At 29.0% G+C, this 13,453-nt stretch overlaps 1 pseudogene across 1 annotated transcript; it reads left to right on the top strand.

Moving 5' to 3' along the window:
- Positions 1 to 5,657: 5,657 nt before the first annotated feature.
- On the top strand, positions 5,658 to 7,533 carry LOC120068515 (RING-H2 finger protein ATL52 pseudogene; annotated as a pseudogene). The gene has a single exon (XR_016525513.1). The product of XR_016525513.1 is annotated as an RING-H2 finger protein ATL52 pseudogene (transcript).
- Positions 7,534 to 13,453: the final 5,920 nt, after the last annotated feature.

Here is a 13,453-nt window from a genome sequence, read left to right on the forward strand (position 1 = left end):
GAGCATATACTATACCCAATAACATCTTCCACTTGCCGTAGACAAGATGATGCATATCTCATAGACCTAAACTCTCCAGGTGACCCAAGAAAACTTTAGCCATGAGAGTATTTGTAAATGGATCAACAACATCATTCTCCGAAGCGATCTTCGTGACAATTATGTCTCTTCGTTGTACAATCTCCCAGATTAAATGATACTTGTGATCAATATGCTAAGACATTAATATACACCCATTTTAAAAGTTTCGAGATTAACATAGAAAAGCCTATATGTTTATGGACTAAAATATGCATTTTAAAAAATAAAGAAACAAGATTGAAGTTTTAAAAGTTTAGAGGCTAAAATAGTGAAATATACTATTTATTAAATAAACATAGAAAATGTTACAAAGTTCATGAAAATAAAAGATTCAAAATTTTGAGAGGTAAAATAAATAATAATCTATTGTAATGACCTAAAAATTGTTTCTAAAAAAAATAAAGATTAGAGTCTAGAATAAACCTTTTACAACTTAAAAATTTGTGTATGTATTTGATATGTATTTGATGACCATTTAATTTTTATTTTTTAATTCAAATTTATTTATTTTATTATCTATTTAAAAGATGTTTTTAAAATCCAAACTTGAAAACTAAAAAAAGAATATCTCGAAAACTCGATTTTAGTTTGACTTTGGTTATTAATTTAAATATTTATTTTTTTTAGAAAAGATGAAAATCATTGTAAAAAAATTGACGGTAAATAAAATACAATTTTCAAAACTAAAAACCAGTAACTAAAATCTCTTTTAATAACCATTTTGTTTTTTATTTTTAGTTCTTGAATCAAGCTTATGAATGTTACTTTCAATTTTTTTTTAAAAAAATAATGTATGATAAAAATAGGATAAAAGTGAAAATAATGATGAAAATGGGGTAGCCAAATTGTGGATCTGATACACAGTCCTCAAAATCGGGGATCGGGTCCACGTGTATCATTAATGAACCGTGAACCGGGTCCACAATTTATTCTTACTCATACACCAAGTCCATGAATTCAATCCACATGTTTGTCACCTATTGCCATGTTATACTAGATTGCCTCATGGGTGCCACATTAAATAGTGTATCAGGCACAGGTGTACGACTAGGAATCACATACCCGGTATGCATTTTCCAGGAAACCGTGGAAGAGGTCAACAATTTTGTGGTCCCCAAAAACCCTACTACCATCCCTTTTTCTTTTTCCATTTCCATCCCAAACTCTCCCCACCCTTTTTCATGTCGAAATTAATGCCCTAGATTTTGTAGTTCTCGTAGTTTGTAAATTGCATATACGAATTATTATTTAATAAAATAAAAGTTATTTATATTTAGATTGCATTAACTCAATCTAATAACTAAGATCCAAGGTTATTTCATGTAACTTGAACAGTATATGGTAGACATATAGGTGAATCATGTTTAAGTAATAACCTAAATGGTTTGTAGTATATGGATAAGGTTGGGTGCCTTTTCCTAGTGATACTACGGATACGACCCACTTTGTAAATTATACCAATGTTATGTGTTACAATGATATGTTTCAAAATGTTCATGTGGAGACATGCGAGTGGAGGTATCTTATATAGAGCGTTTTTATAAGACCCGACCAGGAAATGATTAATCTCTCTTTATAACACCGTTGGCTGAAGAGATTACCATTTCATAGGATGATTCTGAGTAACTCGATCTCGATTCTAAGTGAGTTATGAACTTTTGTTTTTGAGGGTAGACATTTGATTTGTATTGGTGAGAGTGGCCCATGTCGCCGATTCAATAAGCTTACCATTTTGGGGATTTGTCCAAGTAGAAAGCTGAGAACATAGCTATATAAGATAGAGTTCCCTCCTTCCTGCCTTTAGATAAGTAAATGAATTGTTCCCTTAAATGTTGATTTCGAATCTTAAACAATGGGGTCTCATCTTCTTTTTGGCCTAAGAGGGATTTGTTTATAGTAGGATCATAAAGATGTTGTTCATTAGAGGATCAACATGACTTAATGAGTAAGAGGTAATTACCGGGGTAAAACGATAATTTAACTCATCTGATATTGTGAGCAATTCGTGAAAGGTTGACTTACTGTTAACAGTTATATCCATGGACACATAAATATTCTATAGTACAAAGAATGCAGCTGTGGGTCTTTAGTGAGTGACTTACAGTTAATTAATGTTGATTAATTTAATTAAAGTGTTTAATTAATCTAATCTCGTATCATTAGAACTTCTAATCTATAAGCCTATTAGGTCCCCTGGCTAGATCACTAAGGATAAAACAAGGATCATCTAGTTTTGAAATAATTGAATTGTTAGTTCGATCCTGACTCAGGATGAATGCTGACGACATGCTTAACAAATTAAATAATGGAATGTAACTTAATTGTATACGATACAATTATAAAATGTGTATGGATACACTAAATATAAAATTAATTTTGAAATCCAAAACTAAACTATATAATATAAGAGAAATATATGTTTGAATAAGATTCGAATATTAATTATAAGAATGAGATTCATATAAAAACTATCAGCTAAAATTAATATGAATAAGATTCAAATTAGAAATATATGTTATAGGAGAGATATGCATTTTAATATGATTCAAATGCATAGTAAATTAATATATGATATTTAATTTAAATTAGTTAATATTTACTTAATTATATAGTTAATTGTATTATATATTAAATATGATTTAATATATTTATAAATTAAATAAATAACTTCCCATTGGGAAGTTATCTTTAACGTAGATGGGGAGTTATTGTAATTCTTCAACCTTCCTCTCTATTTCACTTAAATGGTTAGAGGAAATGTTAAATTTTATGTACCCTCTCTCATTCCCTCAAGAACACAAAAGAAAAGTCTCTCTACATCTTTACATCCCTTCCCTTGTTCCAAGAAATTGTTTAGAATCCCATGGTTGAGATCCTTACCTGAGAATAGTGAGGTAGCCAAATGGTGGTGTCTATTGTTCAGTTTGTGGGAGTTCGTGCAAATCAAATTGATGACATTCATTGCATTGGAAGCATTGTAGTTTGGGGAAGTTCATGCAGAAAGGAAGCTCATTGAAGACAGTCTTCAAGGGTGGGTTTCCCTTTTCTTCGTGTTTATTTTTACAAGCATGCTTAAGTAGTTTTTCCTCTTTGGTTTTCTGTTTTTTCCTAAATTAAAATCAATGGCACTGATATTTGTATGCTTTCGCACGAGATTCGATCCCTTCACTTCAATCCTTTTGGCGTCGCCGCCACCTCTTTATAAGTTTTCTTTCATTTTTTTTCTCTATATTATTAAGTGAAATAGATTACTAGATCTATAGATATAAGGAGTATTTTTGCGTGAGGATAATAGATTCATAGATCTAGGTATCATTTTCTTTACATCTTTATTTCATTATAATTTTATATAATAAAATGAGAAAATTATATTATATGCATATGTAGATGGAGCGATACCTTAGCTATGTTTGAACACTCAACAAATATGTTAATAGTATACCAAATATCATTTCATCTACTAATGCACAATCAGGTAAAATCATATATATTTCATATAAAAAAATGTTATGTATTAATTTTTTGGGTTCTAATTATTCATTTACAAAATTTTAGATCATTTGGACATCATATACACCAGAGAATATGACATTATTGCCTAAGTATTGTCACAATGCTTAAGACATTTGGTTGTCGATGAGCTCTCTTATATGCTTTCATATTATAGAATGCATCAACCAAATCGAGTGTTACGACACAATGCAGAATGCGACAAATGGTGTCATTGGTGTGTTATACAAACCTCCGACTACACCAAATTGACTTAAGAGGTAAGCACGACTAAGACTAGAAATGACTTCATATAGACTATATATCATTGTGGCATGTGTGCCGTGATCATTGTGCATGAGGAGATAAAGTAAATGAGCCACCTGTATTAGATGACTCTTTACTTTGGTACGACTCAATTACGAGAAGATATATCACACATGACTGTGCTTATTATTATTGCATGGTAAGAATTTTATTTTCTATTTTTTTCTCAATTATGTTGTATGAATATTATTTTATATTAATCTTTTTTTTTCATATAGAATAATTTTGTTCAAGATGTACAACAATATTCAGTGCAATATAATTTACCAGAGCTAGGTTCAATGTGTGATCAATGTATGGTAAGTGTAGAAGATATCATACAATAGACACGGAGACTTAATATTGTCGACACCGATAGAAGACTTGTTCATCGTAGACGATAACGACAATATGCCAAGGATATTCCAAAGCAAGACGTTGACCAAGAACCTCACATAGTTAAATGATCTTATTCCAATTTCTCCTGGACACTCATTAAGAGTTTAAGCAGACATCACAAGAGTATTATGCACATGATGGATTCTCATCTGTTGTCATCCAATAAGATATTGATTGAGGTAATTCATCAACAACACTTTGAAGTAATTGTACTTCATTGAGGGCGGCATGAGAGAAGACGACCACTATGAGGCACATGAGTTTCTATTGACTTGTAATTGATACCTTTAACTTTATATGTATTTTTCTTTAAATATAATTTTATTAATCATTTTTCATATTATGTGTCAAATTTATTAACATAAACATTAAAATTTTTAAAAAAAACTCGGGTACTGTACACGAGTTTCTATCATACTCATGTACCATGTACACATGTCTTGTACAGTTGGCCACATGTTGATTATCTATGTGGCAGTTGAGGTGGAGTCGTCTAGAAATTGTGTACTCAGTACATGATTTTTTCCAGCCACCCGTCTATCCCAAAATTGTCAATAGTTTCTCTTTCAACCCTAAATCAATATTTTATTTGTCTAATTACAACATTATTTTGGGAAAAACTTTTCCCAAGACCCTATTTTTGTTATTTAAAAAAAAAAACTATATTATTGTTGACAAAACCCCTTAATTTCATTCTTAAATTTCTTTATTATATTTCTATTATCTTTTTTCTATCCATGTTTTTAAAAATAAATCAAATTTGAAAACTAAAAATAAACGAAGTTGTAATTTTTTTTTTTTTTTTTTTGAGGATTTTGATTAAAAATAAAATAGAGCATAAATTTAAAAGACATAAAACTATAAACAGAACGTAATGATTATGAACACAACTCTCGCCCCTATTTTTGGTTCTTAGCTTTTAAAAGTTATATTTATTTTTTTACAAAATTTTTACCACGTTTTTTTTTTGTTCTGTTTTATTTATTTATTTTTTTAATTTTATTATTTAGAATATGACTTGATTTTTACATGGAGTAGTGTAAAAATATCAAATCGAACCTACATGAGTAACAAACAAGACCCAACAATCAAACTAGAATAATAGTAAAAGTAAAAGGAAGCCAAATAAATTCAAACCTAAAATCAATATAAAATAATTCAAAAATTAAAGTAGAACTCTTTTTAGTACACAGTAGATTATTATCAATATTTTTTTAAAAGCCTATTAGAGTTATAATATAGATTTAAAATTTATTAGCCAAATATTATTGTTTTACGACATAGCTGAACCTTTTCAGAGACCTCACATTTTGAAAAGGCGAAGAAGAGTCCTAAACTATTTAAAATAAATATATACCTAACACATCCAAGTATCTATTTAAATACTAAAAAAATTGTATTACATTAATTAAAAAAAAATTCCAGAAGAACTCATGTTCATTACTTCATTATTAATTTTCTAAAAAGAGGGAAAATATATATATATATATATATATACATAATTATAATTATAATTATAAAAAGAGAGAATGTAAAAAAGAAAAAGAAAAAGAAAAAAGAACAACGGGAGAAAAAGAAAGAAAAAGTTAGAAGATAAGGCAAGAGACTTGTCTGTTCCCGAATCTCAGCCGCTCCTTTTTTTTTTTCTTTTTTCTTTTTTTCTCCCTCACTGAAATATAAACCTCTCCATAATTTTTTCCTCCACCGCCGTCCATTTCTCCGGCCCGCCGCCGCCCGTTTTAACCTCGAACACCTTCTCCAGCAACTCAAAGCTTCGAAAGATCTCCTTCCTCTATGGACTCCGTCGGAATCCCCGATTCCTCTCCGCCGTTCAATTCCTTCTTCAAAGACTGTTCTCAAGAAATTTGCTCAGCTTTCTGTCCACAGTGGTGCGCCTTCACGTTCCCGCCGCCGCCGCCTCTCTTCGGCCTTGACGACAGCGACGATTCCGGTACGTTCTTCTCACCTCTTATAGTCGCAGTGATCGGGATCTTAGCTAGCGCGTTTGTTTTAGTCACTTACTACGCGATCGTTTCGAAATACTGCCGGCGGAGAGTCGACGATAGTGGCGGAGCTGGACCGGGAGAGGATTTTGAGGCGGATCGAGTGGTTAACGATACGCGGCAGTCCAGTGCGGGACCGGGATTGGATGAGGCACTGATCAAATCAATCTCGATTTACAAGTTCAAGAAGGGCGAAGGATTGATCGAAGGAAGCGATTGCTCTGTTTGTTTGAGTGAATTTCAAGAAAACGAGAGTTTGCGATTGTTGCCTAAATGTAATCACGCTTTTCATCTCACTTGTATTGATACTTGGTTGAAATCTAGTTCGAGTTGTCCTCTCTGTCGCTGCAATATCGCATCGACGAATCCTCCGCCGCCGTCCGTGACGGCGCTAGGTTACCGCCATAGTAGCGACGCGGTCGTTGTCGTCGTTCAAGATTTGTCCGAAAACGTAAGCCAGGAGGCCGTCGTGGTCGAAATCGTAACCGATTCAACACATCCAGATCAAGAAAGTCCAAATCGAAATCCACATCCGCAGATTTCCGATCAAGGAAACGGAAGAACAGAGGGAAGAGGAGAAGAATCTGTCGGTTCGATTAGGACAGTTTCAGAGGATCATCAGTCGTCTCCATATCCAAATCGAAATCTCTCTGTTGCAGATATACTGAGTATCAACCACGAAGAAGACGACGAGGTTGAAGCTATGGATTCGCCAATGGCGGCGGCCGGTAGTGGTCCATCAAACGGCAACGGGAAAGAAACGGAAAAATCCAGAAACAGAAACGGCGGCGTTTTGAATTCCGCTGTGAGAATGTCGATTTCATCTGGAATTTTTTCTTTCGCAAGGTATGCAAAAGGGAAGAGTTCGAATTCACCAATTTGACGTCAAAAAAAAAAATCAAAAAATCAAAAAATCAAAAAATCAAAAAATCAAAAACAAAAATCATTTGGCGAAGATCAATGAAGAAACATTTTTTCTTTTTTTCTTTTTTTTTCAAAGTCAAGATTGTCGGTTTGGACGGTTCTGATTGAGCCTATCTGGCAATTTTCGAAACTTAATAGTTAAATCTTAATGATAATAGAGTACTAAAGTTAAAGGCTATTGTAATTAAAGGCCTTTAATCCTCCTATAGATATGAAAATTGATCTCTCCAATTATACTAATTGGATTTGTGTTTTACCAATTTTGTTTTGAGTTTATAGTTAAAAGTGTGTATTATTATTGAAGTGAGGAATTGAACTTCGACTTTAAATATGGTAATTAGTAGGGGCGAATGTGCCCATCAACTTTATGCTCTCTCTCTATGTAACTAATATAGTATCAAAATCACTAGTTAGGAAATTTGCCTTCTAGCCTTCTCTAGACCAAGTTTAAGTTTCACTCATTATATTTATTTTTACTAAATTATATAAAACCTTCTGTTAATAAGATTTTTGGACTGCACTGGTAATAAATATTTTCTTCTCATATGCAATTATTGTAAAATAAAGACAAGTTTCTCGTTTAGATATGCAATTGAGCGAGTTCCAATGTTGATAGATTAAAAAAGAAAAGTGTTATATTTTTTAATTGAAAATTTAAAATCCAAAGAAACCTAATTAAAGTCCTATTTGGTAATCATTTTATTTTTTGTTTTTAAAAATTAAGCTTATTTCCTCTCGATTTTTTCTTATTGTTTACATTTTTATTAAGTAAAAGAGTTGAATTCTTAGTAAAATTTAAAAAACAAAAATAGGTTTTAAAACTACTTTTTCCAGTTTTCAAAAGTTGTCTTGGTTTGAAAACAATGGTAAAAATTAGTTGACAAAACAAGAAATTTAGGGTCCTTTTGTAACTGTTTTGTTTTATATTTTATATTTATAAAATTAAGCTTATTTTCTCCTTATTACGTACAATAATTTGTATTTTTCTTAAGTACAATAGTTGAATTTTTAGTCAAATTCTAATGATGAAAACAAGTTTTTAAAAGATTTTTTTTTCGTTTTCAAATTTTGATTTGGTCTTAGTGGAGATGAAAGTAGATAAAAAATGAAGAAATTTGGAGATAAAAATAGTACTATAAACTTAATTTTCAAAACAAAAAGTCAATAGTCGCTCAACTAAATTTTAGTGATGGATTTAATTTTCAAAAATTAAAAATAAAAAAATCAAATGATTACCAAATTTCTTAAATTATTTTTTTACAAAATCATGAAGTTACCATACAATGTCAAATCAATGGATTATCTACTCGCAATTTAATTAATTGATTTCTTAAAAATAAATTGATTAATTGATTATTTTACCCATTTATAAAACCAAATACAATATTAAATAGAAACTAAAAACTAATGATTGGTACTTACCATTATTGATTGCAATTTTTATAGTAATGTTACAAATAAAAGTACAAGAATCCAAATGATTAAAAGTAGAAATTCTAGAATAGTAATTTGAATTTAAAAATATAAATAATAAAAAAATTGATATTTGACAATGACTTCAAATAGTTGGTAGAACACTTTACCAAAGTTGCAAAAAAACAAGGATCCTGTTAATGGGGTTTTGAGTTGGTTGGTATGTGAACTTTGAAACTTTATGTAAGCTTTACTAAACCCCACCTCATTGTCTTTGCTTCTTAGACAATAAATTGAAGAGAATCATATACCTCATTAACTTTCTATTTTTATATCAAATTACATTAGTATAGTATACCTTAATTTTGTTTTACATTCAAATTATAGGCTTAATTTTTATTATTTAGCTTTACCTATTCATATCATTTTTTCAATTTCAAAATTATTTAAAAAATAAAATTTACGTCACACGTAAAGTGGGAAGACCTGAACGTACAATATTTTATGTCAGCTACAATGTATGATGCCATAATATTAGGTCAGTAGTAATTAAAGTGTCAATTTTTATTTTGAAGAAAATACATGGTGAAATTTATTTTTTAAAAAAAGAAAAAAGAAGGCTAAATATATTTTTTTTAATTTTTATTTTATAAAATGTAAAAGGAATAGCTTTGAGAATAGAAATAAAACTTAAATAGAAAAGCAAGAAGAATACATTTAAATTGGAATAAGAAAAAGTAAAACTTAAAAATGAAAGGAGAGAATCTGTCAAAGAATTGGGGAAAAAGAATCTAAAAGATAAATATTAAAAAATGAATGAGTTGCAAATTACAATTCAAGGTATAAGAAAAAAAAAAATGAAAAGGTGAATATTTTAACTTGAGTGGGAAGACTATAGGGTGTATTTTAAACATATTTTAAAAAAAAAAATTTAAAAAAATCTGATAATTTTTCATTAGTTAATCCAAATAGATTTCATATTAATAATCTGCATATTAAAAAAGAAAATATTAAATCCAGTTTGGTTATCATTTTATTTTTTATTTTTGATTTTTGAAATTTGGGCTTATTTTTCTCTAGCCCATTTGAAAAAAAAAATTGAAAACTTTTTTTTTGTTTAGTTTTCAAATTTTGACTTTGATTTGAAAACACTTCTAAGAACAGGTTTTGGGGAATGATTTTCAAATTATTAAATCATTTTTATCATTTTCAAAATCACTCTAAAACATATTTTTAGTATTCAAAATCAATTTTGACCATTGTATTAAAATTGCATTTAAAGTGTAAATTACACATTAAATTGATTTTGCGTGATTAAACGTGTGTTTTGGAGTAATTTTGAACATGACTAAAATGATTTTCACAATTTCAAAATCTCTCTCGAACATACATTTAAATACTGATAACAAACACATAAAAAACAATAGATAGAAATAATGTTGATAGACTTAATTTTTAAAAAAATCGAAGATCAAATAGTTTTCAAATGGTTTCGGAAATCAAGATTAAAGTGTAGGTTTTTGTAATAATTTAATCCTTAAAGTATTAAATTTAATATATTATAGATAAGAAAATTTTGAAAAAATGGGACCATGGCATCAAGTTGAGTCAATGATGATGTTTTAAAATAATCAAATTTTATAATATTTTAGGATTGGCCTTGTGCCAAGAAATTTGAATGCCTTCAATGAGAATTTGATGGGACATGTCAATTAAATCATTTTTTGTGTTAGTTGAACAACATCTAAAGTAAAGAATATAATTCCAAGGAAAACACTTTTATGATCATTGTCATAAATGATTTAACCCATTCTAATATACTTACTCTGATATATTTCGATTTAACTCAATTGAATTAAAGTATATATTTCGACTAATATATATACACACAATAACCAACATCTCGTTAAATGACGACATAAAAAGTGTAAATTTATTTGATTTTTATTTTTTGTTTTTTAATTTTTGAGAATTGAATCTATGAACATAGTTCTTCTCATCTATTTTCTAAAATACTTTAAAAAAAAATCAAACTAAAGTTTTGAAAACTAAAAACAATGCTTGAAAAGATAACATATAGTTTTATGTGACTTTTTTTAAGTATAGAAATTTGAACCACAGATCTTTTGGTCGTTTCACTCGTTAGTAGGAGCATAAATGAGTTAGGCCGAGTCGATTCGACCTGACTTGGTTCGATTTGTATTGAAAAAAAAATCGATCTGACTCGATCCAGTTTGTTTCGGTCTAGAGCGGGTCGGAGTGTTTTTTTGTTTTTTAAATAGAGAGATAATGAAAAAAATTGTAGAAACGACAAATAAATAATTGATTTTAATATAATAATTAGTATTTTATCCACTAAGCTATACTTAATTGACAACCTACTAAAAGAAATCCATATGGCTTATTATAATAGTTAATAACCTAGAATTGTAGTCGTATAACTTTTTTCATCAGCACTGAGCTACATTACTATATCAACATCGACTTCACAAATGAACCCATTCTTTAAAAAATTTAAAACCATTGTTATGGTATAAGAAGTAAATAAAATAATAATATTTAAAAATTGTATATAATAACTAAGATGGTATAAAATTGTCAAAACAAGCATAAATTCAACTGACATACGAAAGTATTATTAACTACGGGATACCTAATTTGAATCCCATACTCCTTATTGTACTAAAGAAAAGATTGCATAGAGTACAATTTTGAATATTATGATTTAACATAAAATTTTCATTTTCCTTTATAAATTTATGTATCACTAATTTGTATATATGTTGAACATATATCATGCATGCGTGTTGAAGTGCATGTCTATAATTTATATATCATTTTTCTAAAACAAAAATGTATGCATAAATATAAAAGAGAGATCTAAGAATGGAAAATAACAAACAATAATAGAAAAGAATAACGATTAAAAAAAATGAAAATGAATGGCAAAACTATTAAAAATAATAAATAAATAAGCAAAACAACATTTGATATTCTAAAATTTTCGGGGATAAAAGTTATAATAATTAGATCAAATGGTTCCTTGAGTGAGGTTATAATATAATTTTAAAAAAAATAATTTACAGTCTACTGATATCTATCCGTGATAAAAATTAATATAAATCTATCACTGATAGATGCCAATAAAAGTCTAGCAGCGTCTATCGATATTTTTTTTAATTATTTAGTAAACAGTTTGACATTTTTTTTATTTGTAAAATTTTTTCAATAATTTAACTTAATTTGGGAAGATTTTAGTAACATCGTTTGAAGGGTTCAACTCAGAAAACTAAAAGTTGACAGAAAGTGTAACATTGTTTGTGGGATAGTAAATCAGTAATGTTTTACCTTTTGTATAAAATTAATAATTTCAATTTAGTTAAAATGAACATAGTTTAATGGACATGTATTTATACTGTCAACTTCGAGATTTAAAGTTCGATTTTTCATTGCAGATATTATTATAAAAAAAAATAATTTAAATCCATGTATGAGAGAGTGTGAAACACACTCAAATTTTGCATTATTGCCTTGGATTTAGGATAGTTTTATATAATTTTATTAGATTTGATGTAGTTTGTTAGTGATTTTAGATGTTGTATTCATAATCGAGATTTAGAGCGAAAATGAGCTAAAAATGACCTAAACATGTTCGAAGAAGTCAAAATCGAGCTAAACATTAAGAAGAGAGAAAAAAAAAAAAAAAGAAAAGAAAAAAGAAAAAGACCAAGAAGGCTGCAAAATAGGACAACATTGTAGCGCCACTCACAAAAGCTTTAGGCCGCACAGAAGAAAAGGCCAATGTCGCGACGCTACACAAGAATGGCACAAACTATCACAGAGTTCCATGGTGCTTGTGTCATTTTTGGAAAGAATTTTCCAATTTAAAAATTTTTTGCCTATTTAATCTAGGGTTTATAGCAGCCACAGTCATCAAATTTTTGAGTTTTAGAGGCCTAGAGAGAGTGTTTTAAGCAGAGTATCGAGATCTTTGATGACAAAGTGATTGGAGAACGTTGAAGGGTTGATTCCACCACGAAAATGGGACTAAAACACCGAATAATGCCTCTTTCCTTTTTTATATTTTGGGTTTTTATCTGTATTTCACATTCTAAATATGGTTATGTCTATGGAAGTCATGTTAGGCTAAATTTTCATTGTTCTAGGGTTAGATGGATTTTATGGAATATTTTTAAATACTTTTGTGGATTTTGAATCTAATTTACATTAATACTTTTTAGCATGACCGTCCTTAATGCTTTTGAATATTTGATCAATATTTAAATGATTTCAAGATTTAATTCTTGCTTTAACAAGTAGGTTTTAGATTAGACCATGCATTCTAGACTATCGTTTGAAACACACTAGAGTAGCTGAATAACGGTAAAGATTGTTGATGAAGAGTCTTAATACTTTGCTTAATTATCTAGTTTCAAATAATTAGAAATCAGTAATTAAGCGAATTCAAAAGATTGTTTTCGAAAGGAACAATCTAGATAAAAGACTTCTAGATCTAAGTTGTATGTTAATTGATTCAAGTGGTAAAACAATTGAGTTTAGTAATTCTATTGATGAAATCTATATTCCTTAGAATGTCTCTTTGTTGATAATATTCATAATCGATCACTTTTATTTGCTTTCTTAGTTTAGTTTATTTTATTTGCATCCCAAGTCTACTCCCTAAATAATCTTCAATCTAATTTTCTAAGGACAATACTCGACCAAAACTATTTTAAGTTATATTATTACTCGACGTGTGCGTTTGTGTCCATCACAAAGACACAAATATTAAAAAAAAAAAGTTTAAAATGTGTAGTTATTTATTTAGTCTTTGAATA

This window comes from Benincasa hispida, chromosome 12 (genome assembly GCF_027475165.1).
Source record: "Benincasa hispida cultivar pf3 chromosome 12, pf3_genome.v1.1, whole genome shotgun sequence".
Taxonomy (NCBI): Eukaryota; Viridiplantae; Streptophyta; class Magnoliopsida; order Cucurbitales; family Cucurbitaceae; genus Benincasa; species Benincasa hispida.